The 13,830-nt window shown below is 45.2% G+C and overlaps 2 long non-coding RNA genes across 6 annotated transcripts in view; one reads left to right on the top strand and one right to left on the bottom strand.

The window, feature by feature from the left end:
* Window positions 1–3,993: 3,993 nt before the first annotated feature.
* Window positions 3,994–10,379, bottom strand: LOC140534169 (uncharacterized). The gene is made up of 2 exons (XR_011977188.1): window positions 9,824–10,379; window positions 3,994–6,553 (listed from the first exon to the last, which is right to left on the bottom strand). It is a non-coding gene; the product is annotated as an uncharacterized lncRNA (long non-coding RNA).
* A 59-nt stretch (window positions 10,380–10,438) lies between these two features.
* The window catches only part of LOC140534168 (uncharacterized), a 30,040-nt gene continuing 26,648 nt past the window's right edge, over window positions 10,439–13,830 (top strand). For 2 of the 5 annotated variants that reach the window (XR_011977186.1, XR_011977184.1), the window contains exon 1: window positions 10,439–10,700. This is a non-coding gene — a long non-coding RNA (uncharacterized lncRNA). The remainder of the gene's footprint in view (window positions 10,701–13,830) is intronic. The other 3 variants (XR_011977187.1, XR_011977183.1, XR_011977185.1) reach the window with 2 other exon arrangements.

Raw genomic sequence — 13,830 nt, 5'->3', positions numbered from 1 at the left:
GCTTAATCCAAGGTTGGGGCTTTGCAAGGGAGGAGAGTAAAACTGGTTTGCCCAGGGTTCAAGATTGGAAAACAGGGCAAGTAGCACTAGAATGGGGTGGGGTGGCCTGGAAAAGAATGTATGAGTAGAAGAACAGGAGGTCACATTGAGGATGAAGAATAGATTTAGAAAGAGTAAGGCATAGAGATGGAATGAGAGATTATGGAAAAAGGAAATTTGAGCTCTTGACCATAGAAGAAGGACCCCTGTGGGTGATCAGTGGTATTACCACTCCTTTGTGTAGCTCAGGTGTAGTGAAGGGATAGGTTACAGGAGTTGAGTAGATAAGGCATTGGGAAATTAATGTGTTTGTGGGAACACCAATGTCTCTGTGAAAGTCCCCTAGTAAGAGGACAGGAGTGAAAGCTGACAGGAAGACTGAACCAGGCACTGAATGTGTTGAGAAAGGAAGAAGACTGTTCTGGGAATTGCTAGATACAGTCACTGGGATCTGCACTGGGTGATACATTTAGATACAGTGAAATCAGTAGTAAAGAGAGTAGGAGGAGAAGAGTGGTAGTAGAGAGAGAATCTGGAAGTGGCAATAAGGAGCAAGAAGTATTCCTACTCCCTTTCTAGGACCAGCAAACTGGGAGACGGGGCAATATGAGAGAACAAGCAACCAATACTGGGAAGGATGTCATCCGAGGCAATGTCTTCTGGGGTGAGCAAAGTCTTGGTGACTTCCAGAAGGCAAGAGAACCATGAGAAGAAAAGATGAAAAATAAAGAGAAGCTTGATTAGAGAGAAGGAGAACACCAGAGAGCACAGCAAAAGGACAGGGTTGGATTGGGACATGGGGTTAGAAATGAGTTGGATAAGGGTGACAAATGGGCACCAGAGATGAGCAATGGGCTCATATCTAGACGCATCTCTCCCCAACTCCTGAAGAGAAGAGAGGAAAAGATGAGAAGTTTCAATCAATAATTATGTGAGGCCTACTGTGTGGCAGGCAGTAGTAATGGAGGTACAAAAAGTAACTGAAGATTAGAGTCCAGAAAGTAGGTCTGGGAGATTTGTACTAATTGATGGTGGGTGAAATGAAGAGAGCCAAAAGAACAAAATAAACAATGAGTACAACAGTGTAAATGAAAATATCACTAAGGAAGGAAGGAAGGAAAGAAAGAAAGAAAGGAAAGAAAGAAAGAAGGGAGGGAGGAAGGAAGGAAAGAAGGAAGAGAGGAAGGAAGGAAGGAAGGAAAGAAAGAAAGGAAGGAAGGAAAGAAAGAAGGAAGGAAGGAAAGAAGGAAGGAAGAAAGGGAGGGAGGAAGGAAGGAAAGAAGGAAGGAAGAAAGGGAGGAAGGAAGGAAGGGAGGGAGGGAGGAAGGGAGGGAGGGAGGGAGGGAGGAAGGAAAGAAGGAAGGAAGGAAAGAAAGGAAGGAAGGAAAGAAAGAAAGAAGGAAAGAAAAAAGGAAGGAAGGAAAGAAGGAAGGAAGAAAGGGAGGGAGGAAGGAAGGAAGGGAGGGAGGGAGGGAGGGAGGAAGGGAGGGAGGGAGGAAGGAAGGAAAGAAGGAAGGAAGGGAGGGAGGAAGGAAGGAAGGGAGGGAGGGAGGAAGGAAGGAAAGAAGGAAGGGAGGAAGGAAAGAAGGGAGGGAGGGAGGGAGGGAGGAAGGGAGGGAGGGAGGAAGGAAGGAAAGAAGGAAGGAAGGGAGGGAGGAAGGAAGGAAGGGAGGGAGGAAGGAAGGAAGGGAGGGAGGAAGGAAGGAAAGAAAGAAGGAAAGAAAGAAGGAAAGAAAGAAAGAAGGAAGGGAGGGAGGAAGGAAGGAAAGAAGGAAGAGAGGAAGGAAGGAAGGAAAGAAAGAAAGAAGGAAGGAAAGAAAGAAGGGAGGGAGGGAGGAAGGAAGGAAAGAAGGGAGGGAGGAAGGAAAGAAGGAAGGGAGGAAGGAGAGAAGGAAGGAAGGGAGGGAGGGAGGAAGGAAGGAAGGAAGAAAAGAAAGGAAGGAAGGGAGAGAGGGATGAAGGAAGGAAAGAAGGAAGGAAAAAGAAAGAAGGAAGGAAAGAAAGAAGGAAGGAAAGAAGGAAGGAAGGAAGACAGAAGCTGAATTCTGAGTAAGTGAAAAGCCAATAAAGGTTCTGAAGAATAAATAAGGAAGCAGCCATACTTTCTTCTCTGTAGAGAGCAGGGGACCATTAAGGAAGAATACTGGATACATTGACAAAAATGGTTACTGCATAGTGTTTTCACTTGACTATTTTTCCTTCCTATCAGTGGTGGCGGTGAACCACTTTTGGGGTGTGGGGTATGGAGGAAGAATGTTTGCAGAAATCACTGTGATGTAAAAAGAAATAAAATTTATTAAAGACAAAAAAGGGGGAGGCCCTGGTATGTCCTATGAAGGGAGGAGGCTCTGTTTCTTTAAAATGCAATAAAAAAATTTGAAGTCTGTGGTCTTGATGTCTAGAGGCAAGAGAATGGATTTGATAATATTGTGAGGATTGCTTCACCAAATGTCCTGCTGGTGGGGACACTGTCATTTGTTGAAAGATAAGGACTTGTCTGGGAAGTGCACACTTACATAGGCACACAGTGACAATATGCACACACAAATGCTTGCAGATAGGTATAAATACACAGGATACACAGGAAATCAGTACTTTGATGTTGACTCATTGGCATACAGCAAAGAGAGAAATGGAGACATGAAAACGAAGGGACACAAGGAAGGGGGAGGGGAGGGGAGAGAGAGAGACAGAGACAGAGAGACAGAGACAGAGAGAACGAATTCAAAGAACATGAATGAATGAAAAGTAAACTCAAAAAGTGGCCCCAGTAGCCACAAGGGAGGGACATGAAGATTCCCAAGAGGTCAGAAAGGATGACATAGAAAAGTCAAGATCTAGAATGACTAGAAAGAAATCTGAAAGAGAAAGACTGGGCAGGCTGCAGAGAATGACAGGGAGAGAAGGTGGGGAAGGGAGGAGGCAGAAGAGGAGGCGGGGCATTGATTGGATCAGATACAATAGGACTGCCTTGGCTCTCACAGCCTGCCTGCCTGCCTCTCACATCCCGTAAGAGCAGAACATTGTTGTTTTTCCATCCCTTTCCCCAAAGCCCAGGACTTGAGATTGACTCAATTGCAGCTTCTCTCCATCCTGGATGTGAATAATTAAGTCATCTGGATTCTTATGATTTACCATTTCCAGTGATAAATAGACAGCAGCCGAGCAAGCCAGTTGGCAAAACTCAGGCTGGAAGTTATAATTTGTCAAGCTGCCAGCAGATTCATGTTTTATGCTAATGGCTAGAGACTCATTGACTGGGGGGGAGGCAGTGACCGGGTCAGCTCTGTCCTCGGGCACATCGGAGGTCAGGAGGTCGGGGGTGAAAGGCAGAGGCTGATATGGATTTTCTGTAAGGAGTGTTGTAATTTTATAATCATTCAGCTGGTCCTCACACAGAGATGTACAGAAGTATCCTGATCCACACACACTCAGAAATGTTGTGAAACACACACACACTCCACCCCCAAATACTCTGACCGACACAGGTCCACACGTACATTCTTTTCAGAGGCACCTTCTCACAAGATCTCAAACAAACCTGGACCCATTCCTTCCTGTCACCTTCATATGTACTTAACACAGGTGCAAGAAAATTTAAATAGATTACTCCCATACAGACACATCATTACCTTCCCTGAACTAACCGTACCCTCCTCCCCCCCACATAGACACCCTATAAACATAAGGATAAAGGGACATTTCTCCCTCATTTCAAGGTCTCTCTACCTTCCCAAAACTCAAGCATGAGCCTAACCCTCTCACTTTGAGATCTTTCCTTTTTATCCAGCTAAACCCAGATAACAGGGAAAAGGATGGAGTTAAATTCCCATATCCCAATTCTCATTGAACCAGTTCTAGAAAAATCTTTTCTATTTTCCAACCAATAGAATTTTTCAGGACAAGGAAACCCAACCTTGTTGGCAAGATACAATTTTCCAATCCAACACTAGCTAAATTCAAACCAAACTTTAATTCTCATCATTTTATTTTATTTCACATCACATTTGGACCTTCCCTCCCTCCTTCCACCCCCAAACCCGTGAAAATTCTTTTGATAGTCATAAAAAAGAGGTAGATATTTGATTTCTATATTTTGAAAATCCCTAGTCTTAATCTCTTGAATCTCTTCTGGTTTGACCCTGGGGGAGGAGGGTCAGAAATTTTTTTGAAGTATCTTTCTTCATCTCTCACTGTGAGAAACCTGGGGGTTTGGTTCAAATATGAAATGCTTATTTTAGACCAATTAGGAAATTACGGTTCCAATTTCGACTCCTAAGGTCCTTCAAAACAGATCAATGAACAGGTTGGAATGCAAGGGCCTTTGTCCTTTTCCTCATAGAGGATTTGATTTTGTTCCTCGTCAGTCTTCCAGAGTTGGGAAATCACCATTCTGTTCTATTAGTGGTACCAAGGGGTAGGGACTCTGCTAGGGGTGAGGAATGAACACTACTGTATTCTGATCTCAGAGATCAGATGACACTGCCTGTTCCAAATTAGCAGCACTGCCTTGATTTGGGTTTGGAGTCTTCCTCAGAAGGGAATTTTCAAGCAGGTTCCCAGGTCTCCAAAAAGGAATAGGAGGGAACTCTAAGAGAATAGCATGGATACTGTGATGTTAATCTCTGGTTCAGCTCTGTGGATATCTATCATCTCTGCTATGTATACTATTTTCCTAGGAATGGTTTTCAAGCGCTGAATTGATTTGTTTGCCCATTTTCAAGAAAAAGGGTCCATGAAATGCATCTGAAATGTAGAAATAAGTCCACTTGCATGGCTGTCTGCCCTCAAGTCCCCGCTGAGCCCTGGATATAGTACAGTGTCCCAACTGTACTAGACATAGCACTCTGCATAATACTGCAGATGGGCCATATGTGTGATAGCCTAGATTATGATGGAGAAGGATTTCCTGAGCTAAGCTGAGAAGCAGAGATGAGATAAAAAGGTGACAGAGAAGCAAGTATAATGTCAGTGATTACAACAAACAGTCCTATTCACCCTGCTCCTCATTTACCAGAACTTTCCAATTCTTCCAGTCGGCTCTCTCCAATCCCAATATTTGCAGTCTGTGTAATTAATTGTTAATAGGCAGCGTCTGTTTCATCCTGCCCAGAGGCCACATAGAAAAGCCTCTTGGAACATGAAAATAAATAATGGGGCTCCAGTTTGGAGCTGGGTGATGAGGTTATTTATGAGTGAGTGAACCATTTCTCTCTTAGAACGCTTAGGCAGCTAGAATAGCTGGAGTTGGGGAGGGGGAGTTTCAGGGAGGGAGTGTTGGAGACTGGACAGTTCTGGGAATGTAGCAGGTAAGCATAGGGATGGTCAACACAGACAGGACTCCTGATAAATCATGCATCCTAATTAGCATGGGCATTTTCTGGTATTGGTTCACCATCCTAGTTGGTCCCATAAGATCCAGGGTCTCACTACTACCCTGAAGACTCATGGTCCCAGTGGAAGTGATTTGTTTTGATGGAGGGACCCAGGCTAGGGGCCATGACGGGCTGCCCAGGATCCTAGGACTTAGCTGAAAAGCATCCAGCCAGAGCTGAACTGATTTAAGAAATCTAGGGTAAAGGTGGGTATATTGAAATATATTCCAAAATACATTCTATAGGGAGATAATTGGATACCTAGTAAATAATATTGTATAATAATGCATTGTATAGTATTGTATATATAATATTATATAGGTATCCATACATTTGGAGAGGCTAATGGAAAGAAAGCCATGTTGCAAATAATTGTGTGTTCAGTGGAATACAGATATATATGTAGGCTCCAATTCCTAGATTAGAGATTCTTTCATTAACTACAAGATTCTCACTGTTACTCCCCTTCCTCACCCCTACTGCACACACACATTCTTATAGTCTTCAAGATTTGAAAAACAGCTCCACCTGAGCCAAATACAAAACCATTTGATTGTGTGGTGTCAGAAAGCCCTCAGTTTTGAAGGCTATGGTCTCAGGAGGTGGGGAGGGCTATTTGTTTCAGGGGTATATGAATTTCAGCAACTTGGTAAGTCTATCCTTACCTCCCTAACCAGTCTTGCTGAGATTTTAAAAACAAGCCAGGGCCATCCAGGCTTCCCAGTCCTTCGAGGCTCAGAGACCTCCTATTCTGCACACACCAACATGCTACTTGCTTTAGTTACCCAGATCACCTGTGGGGGTGGGGCAGTGGTGCTTAGGAGAGTCATCGAATGGGAGTGAGGGGCACTGTGCTGGCTGAGTAAAGGAGGGAAAGGGCATGGGAGGGAACCCAGCCCCCACTCAGCCTCTCCTTCTGCCTCTTCTTTTGCTTCATCCTCCGGTTCTGGAACCAGATCTTGACCTGAGTCTCGCTAAGCTGTAGTGTGGATGCCATTTCTGCCCCCAAGCTGTGGGCAGGTAACGCTGCAGGTGAAACTCCTTCTCCAGCTCAGTCAGCTGTTTGGTCCCGGGGCGGCTCATCAGTGCTGCTGCTGCCACCTGGGGCTCCCCAGAATTGCTGTCCCCTCCAGGCTTTGCTGGGCACAGAGAAGAAAAGAGTCAGAGCCTGAGATGACCCAGCCACTGGGGAGCAGGCAGCATACAGCCCCAGTAACCACCAGCAGCCCTTTCCCCATTATAATCAATGTCTCTCCCTCCCTCTCTTTTTTTTTCATCAGTTTCTCCCTTCTCTTAATTCCTTTTTCTTCCTTTCTTTTTCTGCCTCTTTTTCTCTTTTAAAAAATTATGCATTATATACTATGGATAGATGGATTACATTTTATATGTGTATATAATGTATAAAGTACCTAGCATATATTGAAATTATTTTATAGCTACAGATATATGGGCAGAGGTTTTAACCTTACTAATTTTCTTCCTCTTCTCAATTTTCCTTTTACACTAATTTTCTTCCCTCTCTTTTCTCCTGTCTTCTCTTAAGTCCCTTCTTTCTTCTCTCTTCCTTCTCCTCTGCTTTGTCCCTCTTTCAATTTGGTCCACACCTCTATCCTTTCTCTCCAGCTACCTTTTCTTATCTCCCCTTTTAAGTTGTTTCTAATTTCCTTTCCCTGTCTTTCTTCATTTCTTAGTCTCAGGATTTTTCATTCACTACTTGGAGGCCCTCTCATTTTTCGGTTCTCTTCCTTATTTCTTTCTCCTCTCAAGGACCTGCTACCCTAAGCTCTCCATCTTGCCATCCATCCCATGCTTAGGTTCTTAAAGTCTCAAAGACTCTTAGACTCATTGTCCTCGGGTCCTAGACTATACGCTTTCCCTCCTGCAGGTTTAGGTCACTATTACCACCACCATAGGGTTTCTTAGTGGGAAAGGAGACCTTGCCGATGCCATCCAGCTTAAATCCCAGTAAAAATCGGGAAAGAAAACTTGGTGCTTCTGAGGGGTTTGGGGACTTTTTTTTTTAAAGGACCGAGTGCAAAGGGACAGCTATAAGGAATGGGCAGAAGTGGGGGGCCAGGGAGCTGGCACAAGGGGGGAGTCTCAATGCCTTTCTCCAAACCTATTAGTTGATCCTGCCTCATCATTCATCCCCCGAAGACAGCTGCCTTCTCTCCGAAGTCCACATTAGCCACGGGATTCAGGGAAGGGACTAATCATTCTACTACACACTAATGGGGTCTTGGATCACGTGATCCACTGGGGCTGCTGTAATGTGATGGATTCTTCACTTAATAAAAGAGGGTCCAAAACCCCTCTATTTACATTTATTTGTTTGACTGAAGTCTAGAGCTAGTCTCACAAGAAATGTGGTGTCTATAAAGTTCCTAAGTATTTGGGCCAATTCTCTTATCAGTGTCTTCCGTAGTCGGTGGAAAACGAGATTTCCCCAAACCTGCGGGCCAGGGCCACAGACTTATTAGCTTCTCCTGACTCTCCCCTTCCACAGTTGCGCGAATTGTTTTCCTTATCTAGGGAAAGCAAGAAGCCTCCAGTTCAAAAAGTTTTTGTTATTAAGTATCCTTAAAAACAGTAACAATTATGGCAGTAAGCATTTATTTTGCTAGAGGCGAATTTCCACGTCCTCCCGTGGATGCGTAACGACATCGTCGTTTTTCAGCCCTGCACTGTGTCTGAGTCCGAAAAAGAATCGAAAAACAAAACAGAAACACAAAGCGACCGAGGCTGGCCGGGTCTAATGGCCCTGGGATCTTCTCCAGGCATAAAGAGAGATGGGGGCGGGGGGCTTGTCTCCCCCTCCTCCCCTTCTCTTAGTATCCTTTCCTTTTTTTTCTTTCTTTTCTCTCTGTGCCTCTTTCTCTCCCTCCCTCTCACCCTGTTCTCTTCAATCTTTTTTCTTTTTTTATCCATATGTCCTTCCATCTGTCCATCCCATCCATCCATCCGTTTTAGAATTTCAAAAGCCTTTTGAGACGTTAGGCCCTCAGGGGCAATTGGGCAAAAATTTCTTTTCCATTTGAGTGTGTCCTCTCCATGCCCTTCAAACCCCAAACTTGGGGGCGGGGGGGGGGAAGCATCGCATTCAGCGGTCCCAACCGTTATCGGTCTACTCCGCCCCACGTAAAGTTCACTGAGATCTTTTAGCTTCCGCAACACTGGAAAGAAGGCAAGGTGTTTAGCCAGGTTCTGGCCCCAGATTACAAACCTGGCTGATTTGGGGTTCCCTTCGCAGCCAGCTTCAGCCTCAGAACTCTCCTGACCTTGTTTTCCCCATAGTGTCAGACTTGCCTCCAACCCCGTCAATTTCTTTTCCAAGAGAAGAACCTGAACTTGATGATTTGGGCAGGGTTCCCCCCCCCCCACATATTTTTGGGGCTTAAAAGGTAGAACCAGGGGAGAGGTGTGGAAAGAGGGGGACAGGGGGAAAGAGGGGCCATTACCCCGAACTAAGCTTAGAAATGTTGGCTTTTCCATATACTCTGTTTATCTCAGAGATGTTAGGGAATCAGGTACCCACTCAAAGCGTCCCAACCCAGCTGATATTTAATAAAGGGACAGCCAGAGTCCCCTTTCGTTCCTGCTCTGCTTCGAAGGAATTTTTTCTCCCAGCACACTAGCAGACCCAGCAGAGAAGCCTTTCTCAGGGAGGTCCAGAACAGTGAACTTCGTTTCAATTGGGCTGAGCCTAGAAACTCAGTCCCAGATAATTTACTATACTTTACTCTTTCAACTCCACCCCCCCTCCCCACCCCAACACTTACAAACTCTGACCCCCTCCCCCCCCAGCAGAGATCTCAATGGACCTTTAGGGATAGGCCTGGAGGCAACTGTTCTGCTAAGGTAATATTTATCAATGAAATTTAGCAATCATTTAAAAAGTCAACAGGCCAGGACCAACATAAAGTAAAATCTTTAAATTGTCTGAAATAAAAATTGAGTCAAAAGCCAATAAGGCTTCCACGTCCTCCTCCCACTTTAAACTTTAATATAAATTAAGCTCCAGGTTCTATTTCCCTTCAGAAAAGTTCCCCCAGGTTCCTGACAAAATATCCGAACCAGTTTCGCGTCCCATCTCAATTTGCTCCCCCCCCCTTCCCTTTCCCTGTAACCTCCTCCCTGCACTTTCCTTCTCTTTTCTCCATCTTTGGAATCATCCCTTCATTTTCCTATCGTTTAACCATACTCTCCCGCATAAGACTAAAACTTCAAGGCTGTTACTTTCTCCCATGTAAAGCAGGCACATGCCGACCCTCCTCCCCATCACCCCCAAAGCCAACGCTGTGCTGACTGAACAGTTTTTTGCACCCCAATAAAGGCGTGGAAGTTGAGGAGTGGAACTGATGTTTGAACTTGTGCCTTTCCTTGTAACGCCCTACCAGTCCCCAGCTCACCTGCTCTGGACGAACTCCTCTTGGTTTTCATCCATTCAAAAGTTTGGCGGTCTCCCCAAGAGTCCAAGGAATTTCGCTCATTTGTCCCCTGGCCGGTCTCCTTGGGGGCATAGTCGCCTTAAGGTACAGGGTGAGTACAGCTCCACACCCCCGCCCAAACAGGGAGGTGCAGCATGGTACCCCAGAGAGCAGCAGCCAAAGTCAGTAAGATAGGGAGACAGACAGGTCTCTCGGGGATAGCTTGGAGTAGAAAGGGCGTTGTATAGGGTGTGAGGAACCGGGCTAGTGGGACCAGGAGGGCTGGACGGAATGGAATCTGGGTCCCTAGCGAAGTCTCTCTGCCTCTCCAGTTTCGACCCTCCAGGGTATGCCCCAGCCCAGAGCATTCCTTCTACCCCTTCTGGGGCTGCGCTCATGATCCAGGCATGGCCGAAAGGGAGGGTGAGGGGGCTAAGGGATCCCCTCCTCGCCTCTCCATCTCCCCCCGCCCGGCAAGTCCCAGAAACACCGAACGCCCGCCCCCTTCCCTCCAAGGAGCCGGGGGACAGAGAATTGCAACAAGAAATTCGATCGATTGGTAAGGGAGATCACGTGATCCACTCCTGACCAATGACCAGGCCGCCTGGGATGAGCTAATAATGGAAGCAATTTGTAACTTTCAGTGGCTCTCTCCTCCTGGAAGCTGGAGGGAGGGAGGTGGGCAAAGAGTAGGGGAGAGACTCTGTACCCCGCCCCCCTCCCCTGTTTCTCCTCCCTACTCATGAAGTCCCTGGACACCTCGCTTTCTTACTCCTAACCTGCTTTCTTCCCCCCTTCCCCCCTTCTACATTTCCTTTGACCCACTCCCCTTCTCAAGATGCATCGGCTCACGAGCAAGGTAAGCCATGTACCCCCTCCCCCCCACTACCTCTCACTTTGGCTCTGGGGCCCTCCCAGGACACCTGCAAACTACGCCATCCCCCATAAATATATTTTGCTTCCGAGTTTTTAAGTTTCCTTGGGATGTGGGGTAGGGGTGGAGACCATCTCCTTAGGCAGTTTCTCCCGAGACTGGGGATAACGTTTGTAAACATTGTGCTTGTTTCTATTTCATCTTTCCTTTTGAAGTTAATTTTTTCTCGATAAATTTCATTTCACCACTCTAGAGGAGGAATAGTTTATTTCTCATTGGAAGTTTTTTCTTTTCAGATATCGGTTTCATTTTAGTTTTCTAAGTTTCCTTTCTTTAGAGATGTCAAGTTCATCCTCTTTTTCCAATCTTTTCCCGCCGATCTCTTCAGTTGCTTGAAAAAAAAATATTTTGGGAAGTTTCCATGTTCACCACTTTCCTCCCTTTCCCCTCAACCCTAAGTTTCAAGCTTTGGCACGTGTCACCTCCTTTGTCAACTGCTTGGGGGGAAACACTTTATCTTCTGTGTTTTAAGTGTGCTTTAATTTGTCTCTTGGACCGGGAATATGGCTTCTTTTGGGAGAAGACTGGGGAATTGGTTACCTAAAATTACCCTCTTCTCGCTAATTTCAAGACCTTTTAAAAAGATACTTGTTTTCTCTCTTTTGTAAATTTCACTCACTAAGCTACCCAGCCTTTCTCTTTTATTTCGTTGTTTTTAATCCCTCTATTTCTTAGTTTCATTTCTTTTACAAATCTGACTTCTGGGAAAGGAGATCACATTTTTATATTTCGATTAATTTCGTGTTGGGGGGGGTTATTTTAGTAAACATCTCTTCACTTCTTTTCCCCTCAACCCCTTTTCTATCTTTCTCTTTTTCCACTCCTTTTTTTGTAGTCTTTGCCTAGACAGGAGTCCAGTGTGATGGGCTCCCATGTTCTCTTCCTCTGCTCCTTTCCAACATAATTTCTTTGCTCTTCTCCCTCTCACCCCCAGCCCTAAATTGTTAAAGATGTGGTGTGTGTGTGTGTGTCTGTGTTTGTGTGTGAGTGTGAGAGATGGAGAGGGAGAGAGAGAAAAAGAGAGGGAGAGAGTGAGTCCCCCTTAGAAGGTATCATCTCACTTTTGACCAGACCCCAGGTCCTTCATTCTTCCCCTTCCTCCCAACTCCCAGACTTTACAAGCAGGACTGAAGTGAGATGTTCTGTAAATCAGCCAGTCTTAGCTGGTCTCTACCCCAGTGGATCCTCTACAAGGTTCTAAGGACTTTGTACAACCTTATTTCAAAATATCAGTTACTTTTGTGTTTTTGTTTCTCTGTCCTGGTCTCCCTGTCACTGTCAGTAACATGTCTTTCCTACTTTTGGTGATCAAAAGTAACTCTATTTGGAATTTAACAATTCTCTTACCTCTGAGGAAGGAGTGTAGAAGAGAAATTGACTTGCTACTCCAGATTTGAACCAACGGAAGGATAGGGTTAAGAGCAGAACAGAATGTTCTAACCCCCTCGAAACCTTGAAGTATTTCACTTTAAAACAAAACCCGCTTCTTCAGAAGTAGTAATTCTGCTTATTGTGGTGGTTATGATTAAGAAATATGACGCAAATTGTATTAATATGGTATTATTAAGTTAGTATATTAAAATGAACCTTAGCCAAAAAAGTATAGCATTGTTCATGTTAACCACAATAAAGTTTCAGAAGATGACTTTGTACTAGCCGCTGGAGAGACTCTTACTCAAAGCTTTCAGACTGCCCAAGTGAAACTAATTTTCCCCTCTGCCCTCCACCCGCCTGTCTCTCACATTGACATTCTGGTCACATTCGGCCAGCTCCACGTTCTGCTTCTCTGAAATATGAATCTAAATTACTATTAAAAGGGACTGCTCCAAGTTAATTGGCATTAAAAGAATTCATTTCAATTTGTTAATATTAAATGAACACACTGTACTTGAGTTCTCTTGTTCCATTCTTTCCTGATGAGCCATGAGGGAAAGAGGGAGAGGTTGGTTGGAGAAAGAATAGAGAACAGGATTTCTCTCTGACCCTCATGGCCAGACTCCATTAGCTCTGCTGGAGAACAAGGCTTGGGGGTAGGGTGGAGGAGAGGTTAGAGATTGGGGGGGGGGGGCAAAGTAGAGGAGCCCAACTACTGTTTTTCTATCCTGCCTCTCAGAGCCGAAAATCAGAGGATGAAAGGCCAGGGAAAGGGAAAAGGTTGGGGACTTGAGGGGTGGGGGAAGACTGTCCATCAGAAACTTAGGGAGAGAGGCAGGTTATAGGCAGAACTATGAGGACAGGTGCGTGATCTCTGGTAACACCAGGAGGAAGAAGGACGGCAGCAGGGCTTATCAAGGCAGGTGCTGTGAGGGGTCCTTGACTGTTGAGGTACAAAGAAATAAATGAGACTGAAGGAAGCAGTGGAGACAAGAGGGTTGTAGGGGATACTGTGGGGAGAAGCAGAGCTCTGATAAAGAGCAGAGGGACTTAAAAAAAGAATTAGAAAAAATGGGAAGATGGTATGAAAAAAATGGAAGGAGCTGGGATCCATCCAGGGGAAGGGGAGAATGGGAACTAGAAAGTTATTTTTCTACAGAGCAGGAAAACTTGCTGGCTCCCCTTCTCTCTTGAGTGCCAAATAGAAAGATACTGACTGTGTACAAGGGGAAAAGAGGAATGTAATTAAAATGAAGGAATAACTTCTAATCTGGGAGATTTAACCTGTTAAACTGGATGATTTAAGAGAATGGTGGCATCTTCTTACAAGCTACATTCCCATCTAGGGTAAAAGATGGGATTGACAGTGGTGATCTCTGAAGGACACTTGCAGACTTGGGCTTACAGATTTTCATGAATTTTAATGCTCTTATATTGATTTTGGGGGACCTATCCTAGAAGGGTGGCTCATTAGGGTGAAGACTCTTGAACTGTTAAGAAGGGTTTACCATCTGTTGACTTCCTACAGGGGAAGTCTGGGGCAGCTTTGATTCATGCTTCCACACTGGGGGCTCCTCTTCTCTATCAACCCACAATCAGAGACAGATGGGATCAGGATGGGGGGGAGGTGTTCAATGGGTGTGGCAGATTTTCATCCCAGGAAGGGTTACGATCCACAAAG

Source organism: Notamacropus eugenii, chromosome 3, assembly GCF_028372415.1.
Source record: "Notamacropus eugenii isolate mMacEug1 chromosome 3, mMacEug1.pri_v2, whole genome shotgun sequence".
NCBI classification, from domain to species: domain Eukaryota; kingdom Metazoa; phylum Chordata; class Mammalia; order Diprotodontia; family Macropodidae; genus Notamacropus; species Notamacropus eugenii.
Note: the sequence above shows the minus strand (reverse complement) of the source record. Positions and strands in the feature narration are given on the sequence as shown.